Here is an 11566-nt window from a genome sequence, read left to right as displayed (position 1 = left end):
ATGCTCCCTATTGGAGTTACAATCTACTACTCGGCCAAAGCAATAAAGAGCAACGGAGAACATGCATGAATCACTAAAGAACATAATATAAAAGAACAACCAAATATATAACTCATCACAATATGAACATAATCTCATAATCCATCGGATCCCAGCAAACCGAGCATAGCAATAGTAGGAAAATTACATAGATGCCTTGATCATGTAGGGCAGCTCACAAGGGCTAATCATTGAAGCACAAGATTGGAGAGAAGACATCACATAGCTACTGGTCATGGACTCATGGTCCAAGGAGGACTGCTCACGTCACGTCCGGGAAGCATCCATGGCGGTGGAGAAGCTCCCGTGGGTCAATCCTCCCTCCGGCAGGGTGCCGGGAAGAGGACTCCTGGTGCTCCCGATCTCAGAAGCGCTGCGGCGGCGGAACAATGGAGAAATTTGCGATTCTGGATTGCTTGAAGGGTTTCTGATCGGAGGGGTAAATGTAGGCCAAATGAGGGCGTCAGAGGAGGTGGTGTTGGAAATATGCCCTAGAGGCAATAATGAAATGGTTATTATCATATTTCCTTGTTCATGACAATTATCTATTGTTCATGCTATAATTGTATTAACAGGAAATAGTAATACATGTGTGAATAAATAGATCACAATGTGTCCCTAGCAAGCCTCTAGTTGGCTAGCTCGTTGATCAACAGATGATCATGGTTTTCTGATCATGGGCATTAGATGTCATTGATAACAGGATCACATCATTGGGAGAATGATGCGATGAACAAGACCCAATCCTAAGCATAGCGCTAGATCGTATTGTTCGTACGCTAAAGCTTTTCTAATGTCAAGTGTCTTTTCCTTCGACCGTGAGATTGTGCAACTCCCGGATACCGTAGGAGTGCTTTGGGTGTATCAAACGTCACAATGTAACTGGGTGACTATAAAGGTGCACTACGGGTACCTCCGAAAGTGTGTGTTGGGTTGGTACGAATCGAGATCGGGATTTGTCACTCCGTGTGACGGAGAGATATCTCTGGGCTCACTCGGTAGAACATCATCATGAGCTCAATGTCACTAAGGAGTTAGTCACAGGATGACATGCTACGGAACGAGTAAAAAGACTTACCGGTAACGAGATTGAACAAGGTATAGGCATACCGACAATCGAATCTCGGGCAAGTTCTATACCGACAAACAAAGGGAATTGTATACGGGATTGATTGAATCCTTGACATCGTGGTTCATCCGATGAGATCATCGTGGAACATGTGGGAGCCACCATGGGTATCCCGATCCTCCTGATGGTTATTGGCCGGAGAGTGTCTCGGTCATGTCTGCATGCCTCCCGAACCCGTAGGGTCTACACACTTAAGGTTCGATGATGCTAGGGTTATGGGGAAATGTTATACGAGGTTACCGAAGGATGTTCGGAGTCCCGTATGAGATCCCAGACATCACTAGGAGCTCCGGAATGGTCCGCAGGTAAATATTGATATATAGGATGGATGGTTTTCGACACCGGAAATGTTTCGGGCGTCGCCGGTAGCGTACCGGGACCACCGAAAATGGTCTCGGGGGTCCACCGGGAAGGGCCACCAGCCCCAAGAGGCATCATGGGCTAAAAGGTGGAGGGCAACCAGCCCAAAGTGGGCTGGTGCGCCTCCCACATAGAGGCCCAAGGCGCAGGAGGTGGAGCGGGGGCAAACCGTAGGCGCAGGGGAGGCCCAAGGCCCACCTAGGGCGCCCCCCCCCCCCTTTCCCTGCCCTGGCCGCCGCACCTCCCATCTGGGGCGGCTGCCGCACCACCTAGGGTGGGAACCCAGGGGTGACACCCCCCTCCCCTCCTCCTATATATAGAGAGGGTTTTGGGGCTGTTTTGCACACGGTTTTCTCACTCCCTCGACGCAGCCCTGCTCCCCTCCTTCCTCCTCTCCCACGGTGCTTGGCGAAGCCCTGCCGGGAGACCTCGTCTATCCATCGACACCACGTCGTCGTGATGCCGGAGATCTTCCCCAACCTCTCCCTCCTCCTTGCTGTATCATGGTGCGGGAGACGTCACCGGGATGCACGTGTGTTGAACGCGGAGGTGCCATAGTTCGGCACTAGATCGGAATCACACCGCGATCTGAATCGCCGCGAGTACGACTACATCAACCGCGTTCTAGCAACGCTTCCGCTTAGCGATCTTCAAACGTATGAAGATGCTCTCACCCCTCTCTCGTTGCTGGTCTCTCCATAGGAAGATCTGAATATGGCATAGGAAAATTTTTGAATTTATGCTACGTTACCCAACAGTGGCATCCGAGCCAGGTTTTCTATGCGTAGTTCTATGCACGAGTAGAACACAAAAGGTTGTGGGCGATGATTTATCAATTGCTTGCCGCTACTAGTCTTATTCTTTTCCGGCGGTATTGTGGGATGAAGCGGCCCGGATCGACCTTACACGTACGCTTACGTGAGACTGGTTCCACCGACAGACATGCACACCGTGCATAAAGGTGGCTAGCGATCTGTCTCTCCTACTCTAGTCGGATTGGATTTGATGGAAAGGGTCCTTATGAAGGGTAAATAGCTTTGGCATATCATCGTTGTGGCTGTCACGTAGGTAAGAAGGCGTTCTTGCTAGAAACCCAAATCAGCCACGTAAAACTTGCAACAACAATTAGAGGACGTCTAACTTGTTTTTGCAGGGTTTGACATGTGATGTGATATGGCCAAAGTTGTGATGTTGCATGTGTGATGTATGAGATGATCATGTTATTTTAATAGGATTCACGACTTGCATGTCGATGAGTATGACAACCGGCAGGAGCCATAGGAGTTGTCTTAATTTATTGTATGAGATGCAACGCCATGTGTTTACTACGTTTACTTCATTGCTAACGGTTAGCTATAGTAGTAGTGGTAGTAGTAGTTGGCGTGACGACTTCACGGAGACACGATGATGGAGATCATGGTGTCACGCTGGTGACAATGATGATCATGCGATGCCTGAAGATGGAGATCGAAAGAGAAAAGATAATAATGGCCATATCATGTTACTATATGATTGCATGTGATGTTTATCATGTTTTTCATCTTATTGCTTAGAACAACGGTAGCATAATAAGATGATCCCTCTTAAAAATTTCGAGAACGTATTCCCCTAAGTGTGCACCGTTGCGAAGGATCGTTGTCTCGAAGCACCACATGATGATCGGGTGTGATAGATTCTAACGTTCGCATACAACGGGTGTAAGCCAGATTTACACACGCGAAACACTTAGGTTGACTCGGCGAGCTTAGCATGTACACACATGACCTAGAATACAAGAGACCGAAAGGTCGAACATGAGTCATATGGTTGAAAACGATCAGCATGAAGTTGCTCACCATGACGACTAGTCCATCTCACGTGATGATCGGACACGGGTTAGTCAACATGGATCATGTATCACTTAGATGACTAGAGGGATGTCGATTTAAGTGGGAGTTCATACTTAATTTGATTAAATGAACTTAATTGTCATGAACTTAGTCTAAAAATTGTCTTTATAAATATTGTAGATGGCCAACGTCAACCTCAATTTCAACGCATTCCTAGAGAAAAACAAGCTGAAAGATGATGGTAGCAACTATGCGGACTGGGTCCGCAACTTGAAGCTCATCCTTGAAGCAGCTAAAAAGGCTTATGTCCTTGATGCGCCGCTAGGTGACCCTCCTGCTCTTGCAGCAGCCCAAGACATTCTGAACGTCTGGCAAACGCGGAGTGATGACTACTCTCTGGTTAAGTGTGGCATGTTATACAGTTTGGAAACGGGGCTCCAATGGCGTTTTGAGCAACACGGTGCATGTGAGATGTTCCAAGAGCTGAAACTAGTTTTTCAAGCTCATGCCCGTGTCGAGAGATATGAAGTCTCCGACAAGTTCTTTAGCTGAAATATGGAGGAGAACAGTTCTGTCAGTGAGCACATACTCAAAATGTCTGGGTTACACGGTCATCTGACTTCACTTGGAGTCGAACTTCCGGATGATGCTATAATTGACAGAATCCTCCAGTCTCTCCCACCAAGCTACAAGGGTTTTGTGCTGAACTACAACATGCAAGGGATGGAAAAGACCATTCCCGAGTTGTACTCGATGCTCAAGTCTGCAGAAGTAGAAATCAAGCAAGAGCATCAAGTGTTGATGGTCAACAAGACCACCAGTTTCAAGAAGGACAAGGGTAAGAAGAACTTCAAGAAAGATGGCAAAGCCGTTGCCGCGCCTGGTAAGCCATATACCGGGAAGAAGAAAAAGAATGGACTCAAGCCTGAGACTGAGTGCTTCTATTGCAAGGGAAAAGGTCACTACAAGCGGAACTGCCCCAAGTACTTAGCGGACAAGAAGGCCGGCAACGTTAAAGGTATATATGATATAAATGTTATTGATGTGTACCTTACCAGCGCTCGTAGTAGCTCCTGGGTATTTGATACCGGGGTTGTTGCTCACATTTGCAACTCAAAGCACGAACTGTGGAATAAGCGGAGACTGGCCAAGGACGAGGTGACGATGCGCGTCGGGAATGGCTCCAAGGTCGATGTGATCGCCGTCGGCACGCTGCCTCTACATCTACCATTGGGATTAGTTTTAAACCTTAATAATTGTTATTTAGTACCATCTTTGAGCACGAATATTGTATCAGGGTCTTGCTTAATGCGAGACGGCTACTCATTTAAGTCAGAGAATAATGGTTGTTCTATTTATATGAGTGATATGTTTTACGATCATGCTCCGCTGGTGAATGATTTATTCTTGATGAATCTCGATCGTGATGCTACACATATTCATAGTGTGAATACCAAAAGATGTAAAGTTGATAATGATAGTCCCACATACTTGTGGCACTGCCGCCTTGGTCATATCGGTGTTAAGCGTATGAAGAAGCTCCATAATGATGGACTATTAGAGTCTCTTGACTTTGAATCATTTGACACATGCGAACCGTGTCTCATGGGTAAGATGACTAAGACTCCATTGTCAGGAATAATGGAGAGAGCGACCGACTTATTGGAAATAATACCTACTGATGTGTGTGGTCCAATGAACGTTGAAGCTCTCGGTGGCTACCGTTATGTTCTCACTCTCGCCGATGATTTGAGTTGGTATGGGTATATCTACTTGATGAAGCACAAATCTGAGACATTTGAAAAGTTCAAGGAATTTCAGAGTGAGGTTGAGAATCAACGTGACAGAAAAATTAAGTGTCTACGATCTGATCGTGGAGGAGAATATTTGAGTCACGAGTTTGGCACACACCTAAGGAAGTGTGGAATCGTTTCACAACTGACGCCGCCTGGCACACCGCAACGCAACGGAGTGTCTGAACGTCGTAATCACACTTTACTAGATATGGTATGATCTATGATGTCTCTTACCGACTTACCGCTGTCATTTTGGGGATACGCATTAGAAACTGCAGCATTCACTTTAAATAGGGCACCGTCTAAATCCGTTGAGACGACACCGTATGAACTATGGTTTGGCAAGAAACCTAAGCTGTCGTTTCTTAAAGTTTGGGGTTGCGATGCTTATGTGAAGAAACTTCAACCAGAGAAGCTCGAACCCAAAGCGGAGAAATGCGTATGTTGGAGCATATATCTCCATATGTGGTTTTGGTACTTGATGACAATTCCTATGGACTAATGGTTGCCTTAAGTTACATTTATAGGATTTGTCCATATGCACTTCTTGAAGTCCATCTGTTGGTTTCAAGGAGTTTATATGATGACCAAGATGGTATTCAAGGTATTATCCAAAGAATGGTCATAGAGACACATGGTTGATCAAGATCTCAGACAAAGAGTAAATCAAGATGATCAACACACAAAGCATACAAGATGTACCGAGAGGGATCAAGTGATCCCATGGTATGGATTTGTCCATGGGCACTTCTTGAAGTCCATCTGTTGGGTTCAAGGAGTTTATATGATGACCAAGATGGTATTCAAGGTATTATCCAAAGAATGGTCATAGAGACACATGGTTGATCAAGATCTCAGACAAAGAGTAAATCAAGATGATCAACACACAAAGCGTACAAGATGTACCGAGAGGGATCAAGTGATCCCATGGTATGGTAAGCATTGTCCATTACGTGTTTGTGTACTAACCCATGGTTTTCGTGAGAGTTCTATGTGGGGGTTAGGTGTGTTTACATGGGCTTGCGTCAAAGGGAAGATCTCATACAACCCATGGAGTATGACGTCAAGTTGTGATCATCATCAATGGTTGATCAAGATCTCAGACAAAGAGTAAATCAAGATGATCAACACACAAAGCGTACAAGATGTACCGAGAGGGATCAAGTGATCCCATGGTATGGTAAGCATTGTCCATTACGTGTTTGTGTACTAACCCATGGTCTTCGTGAGAGGTCTATGTGGGGGTTAGGTGTGTTTCCATGGGCTTGCGTCAAAGGGAAGATCTCATACAACCCATGGAGTATGACGTTAAGTTGTGATCGTCATCAAGATTTCGATGTGCAAGTTCAAGTGGATCAGCACGAAGATAGCATGCTTGAAGCTTGCCGTCCATTGTGGTGGCAATGGACTTGTGAAGATATGCTGAAGAGTGGCTCACCCATAGTGAGTATGGGGGAGCAATCAACTAGTCTTCATCAAGCCAACACAATCAAGAAAGGTGGTCCATCTTGAGGAAGCCAAGATCATCATCATCTAGCTCAAGAGGACGAGGTGCAAGGTATAGGTTTGCCCTTGATAGGTTTTCTGGTTAGGATAGATTGCTGTTCTATCAAGGGGGGCTCTCAAGTGAGTAGCTTGATCGTATCGTTCGTTGAGAGCTCAAACCATTTGCATCCTTGCATCATACTTCTTGGTTCTTGTTTGGTGTTTCTCTTTGTGAGTTTTAGAGCTTATGGTCATCTTCGTGACAAGCTCGAGTTCATCGAAAACGGAGTCCATATGCATCTACTATGATGTTTTCGATGTTGGAGTTTTTGCCGGTTCTTCATTCATAGAGATCTCACATCTCTATATCTTTGGCATATTCATAACCGCATGGTCTTAAGATTTCCCTTGTCGTCCTGAATCCAATAAGCTTGGGTTTGCTCGATTCGGAGCTCGTATGCGAAAGTTATGGCTGTTTCAGTGGCGAGCGGTAGTGTCTGGACCTAGCAGTAGTACCGCTGGACCTAGCGGTAGTACCGCTAGAGTTGGCGGTAGTACCGCTGGCCCTAGCGGTAGTACCGCTGGATGGCGGTAGTACCGCCCCTGGTCAGCGGTAGTACCGCTCCAGGAAGCTTAGTACCGCCTCCCTAGCGGTTGTTCGTGGACGGACCTTTTTGCGAAGACTTTCTTGGCGGTGGTAGTGCCGTTGCACTACCAGGGGCCAGCGGTAGTACCGCTGGAGTGCCAGCGGTAGTACCACTAGCTGGCGGTAGTACCGCTAGCTGGCGGTAGTACCGCTGGAGTGCGAGCGGTAGTACCGCTGCAGCCAGCGGTAGTACCACTGGAGCTCGGGCAGAAAGTGGGGGTAACGGTCTGATTCCTTCCCCCACTATATAAAGGGGGTCTTCTTCCCCCTTGGTCTCATCCATCCGTTGAGCTCTTGTTCTACCTCCATTGTTGACATTCTTAGAGCTCGATTACTCTCAATCCCTCCAATGATTCTTGCTTGTTCTTGAGGGAAAAGAGAGAGGAGATCTAGATCCACATCTCCACCAATCACTTTCTCCTCTATGTGAGGGGAACCCCTTGGATCTTGATCTTGGAGTTCTTTGTGAGCTCCTTGTTCTTCCTCTCATATTTCTCCATAGCTTTTGTTGTTGTGGAGGGATTTGAGTGTGAGGGACTTGACCACTTCGTGTGTTCTTGCCATTGCATTAGTTGCATCGGTTTGAGTTCTCCACGGTGATACGTGGAAGTGAGAAGTTGAGAAGCTTACTACCTTTGGTACTTAGTACCCTTGATATTGTTCTTCGTGGATGCTTTGGCGTCCTAGAAGCTTGGTGGTGTCTCGGAGCTCAATCATTGTGGTGCGAAGCTCCGGGAAGCGTCGGGGTCTCCAATTAGGTTGTGGAGATTGCCCCGAGCAATTTGTACGGGTAACGGTAACCGCCCCCAAGGGTTGCCACGTGTACGGGTTCGGTGACCGCCCCCAAGGGTTGCCATTTGTACGGGTTCGGTGACCGCCCTCAAGGGTCCCTTAGTGGAATCACGGCATCTTGCATTGTGCGAGGGCGTGAGGAGATTACGGTGGCCTTAGTGGCATCTTGGGGAGCATTGTGCCTCCACACCGCTCTAACGGGATACATCATCGTCTCCCCGTGCCTCGGTTATCTCTTACCCGAACCCTTTACTTATGCACTTTACTTTGTGATAGACATATTGTTTATTGTAATATATCTTGCTCTCACTTAGTTGTTTATCTTGCTTAGCATAAGTTGTTGGTGCACATAGGTGAGCCTAGTTGTTTGTAGGTTTTGTGCTTGACATATTAAACGTTAGTTTTATTCCGCATTTGTTCAAGCCTAAACCTTAACTATTTTAAAGCGTCTATTCACCCCCCCCCCCCTCTAGGCGACATCCACGTCCTTTTCAGCGTATTCATAGGATACCCTAAGGAAACTATTGGGTATACCTTCTATCTTAGATCCGAAGGTAAAACCTTTGTTGCCAAGAACGGATCCTTTCTAGAGAAAGAGTCTCTCTTGAAAGAAGTAAGTGGGAGGAAAGTAGAACTTGATGAGGTAATTACACCCCCTCTCGAACCGGAGAGTAGCGCAGCGCGGGAAATTGTTCATGTGGCGCCTACGCCAACTGAAGAGGAAGTTAATGATGATGATCATGAAGCTTCGGATCAAGTTGCTACTGAACCGCAAAGGTCCACAAGGGTACGCTCCGCACCAGAGTGGTACGGCAACCCTGTGATGGAAATCATGTTGTTAGACAACGGTGAACCTTCGAACTATGAAGAAGCAATGGAGGGCCCAGATTCCAACAAATGGCTTGAGGCTATGAAATCCGAGATAGGATCCATATATGAGAACAAAGTATGGACTTTGGTGGACTTGCCCGATGATCGGCGAGCCATAGAAAATAAATGGATCTTCAAGAAGAAGACTGATGCAAACGGTAATGTGACCGTTTATAAAGCTCGACTTGTCGCAAAGGGTTTTCGGCAAATTCAAGGAGTTGACTACGAAGAGACTTTCTCTCCCATAGCGAAGCTGAAGTCAGTCCGAATCATGTTAGCAATTGCCGCCTTTTATGATTATGAAATTTGGCAAATGGACGTCAAACAGTGTTCCTTAACGGAAATCTTAAGGAAGACTTGTATATGATGCAACCAGAAGGTTTTGTCGACCCTAAGGGTGCTAACAAAGTGTGCAAGCTCCAGCGCTCCATCTATGGGCTGGTGCAAGCATCTCGGAGTTGGAACATTCGCTTTAATGAGGTGATTAAAGCGTTTGGGTTCATACAGGTTTATGGAGAAGTCTGTATGTACAAGAAAGTGAGTTGGAGCTCTGTAGCTTTCCTCATACTGTATGTGGATGACATATTATTGATGGGGAATAATATAGAGATGTTGGAGAGCATAAAGGCCTATTTGAACAAGAGTTTTTTTATGAAGGACCTTGGAGAAGCTGCATACATATTAGGCATCAAGATCTATAGAGATGGATCGAGACGCCTCATAGGTCTTTCACAAAGTACATACCTTGACAAGATATTGAAGAAGTTCAATATGGAAAACTCAAAGAAGGGGTTCTTGCCAGTTTTGCAAGGTGTGAGATTGAGTAAGACTCAGTCACCGACCACGGCAGCAGACAGAGAGAAGATGAGTATTGTCCCCTACGCTTCAGCCGTAGGATCTCTAATGTATGCCATGCTGTGTACCAGACCTGATATAAGCCTTGCCATAAGTTTGGTAGGGAAGTATCAAAGTGATCCCGGTATGGAACACTGGACAACGGTCAAGAATATCCTTAAGTACCTGAAGAGGACTAAGGAGATGTTTCTCGTTTATGGAGGTGACGAAGAGCTCGTCGTAAAGGGTTACGTCGATGCTAGCTTCGACACAGATCCGGATGACTCTAAGTCACAGACCGGATACGTGTATGTTTTGAATGGTGGGGTAGTGAGCTGGTGCAACAGCAAGCAAGAAGTCGTGGCAGCATCTACATGTGAAGCGGAATACATAGCTGCTTCAGAAGCGGCTCATGAAGGAATTTGGATGAAGGAGCTCATCACCGACCTTGGAGTGGTTCCAAGCGCGTCGGGTCCAATGACACTCTTCTGTGATAACACTAGGGCCATTGCCATAGCCAAGGAGCCCAGGTTTCACCGGAAGACCAAGCACATCAAACGCCGCTACAACTCCATCCAGGACCATGTCCAGAGTGGAGTAATAGATATTTGTAAAGTACACACGGATCTGAATGTTGCAGACCCATTGACTAAACCTCTTCCTTGAGCAAAACATGATCCACACCATAATGCTATGGGTGTTCGATATATCACAATGTAACTAGATTATTGACTCTAGTGCAAGTGGGAGACTGTTGGAAATATGCCCTAGAGGCAATAATAAAATGGTTATTATCATATTTCCTTGTTCATGATAATCGTCTATTGTTCATGCTATAATTGTATTAACAGGAAACAGTAATACATGTGTGAATAAATAGATCACAATGTGTCCCTAGCAAGCCTCTAGTTGGCTAGCTCGTTGATCAATTGATGATCATGGTTTCCTGATCATGGGCATTAGATGTCATTGATAATGGGATCACATCATTGGGAGAATGATGTGATGGACTAGACCCAATCCTAAGCATAGCGCTAGATCGTATTGTTCGTACGCTAAAGCTTTTCTAATGTCAAGTGTCTTTTCCTTCGACCGTGAGATTGTGCAACTCCCGAATACCGTAGGAGTGCTTTGGGTGTATCAAACGTCACAACGTAACTGGGTGACTATAAAGGTGCACTACGGGTACCTCTGAAAGTGTTTGTTGGGTTGGTACGAATCGAGATCGGGATTTGTCACTCCGTGTGACGGAGAGGTATCTCTGGGCCCACTCGGTGGAACATCATCATGATCTCAATGTGTCTAAGGAGTTAGTCACAGGATGACGTGCTACGGAACGATTAAAGACACTTACCGGTAACGAGATTGAACAAGGTATAGGCATACCGACAATCGAATCTCGGGCAAGTTCTATACCGACAAACAAAGGGAATTGTATACGGGATTGATTGAATCCTTGACATCGTGGTTCATCCGATGAGATCATCGTGGAACATGTGGGAGCCACCATGGGTATCCAGATCCCGCTGATGGTTATTTTTGGAGAGTGTCTCGGTCATGTCTGCATGCCTCTCGAACCCGTAGGGTCTACACACTTAAGGTTCGATGATGCTAGGGTTATAGGGAAATGTTATACGAGGTTACCGAAGGATGTTCGGAGTCCCGTATGAGATCCCGGACGTCACGAGGAGCTCTGGAATGGTCCGGAGGTAAAGATTGATATATAGGATTGATGGTTTTGGACACCGGAAATGTTTCAGGCGTCGCCGGTAGCGTACCGGGACCA

This window comes from Hordeum vulgare, chromosome 2H (assembly GCF_904849725.1).
Source record: "Hordeum vulgare subsp. vulgare chromosome 2H, MorexV3_pseudomolecules_assembly, whole genome shotgun sequence".
Classification (NCBI taxonomy): domain Eukaryota; kingdom Viridiplantae; phylum Streptophyta; class Magnoliopsida; order Poales; family Poaceae; genus Hordeum; species Hordeum vulgare.
This window is presented reverse-complemented; position numbering follows the sequence as displayed.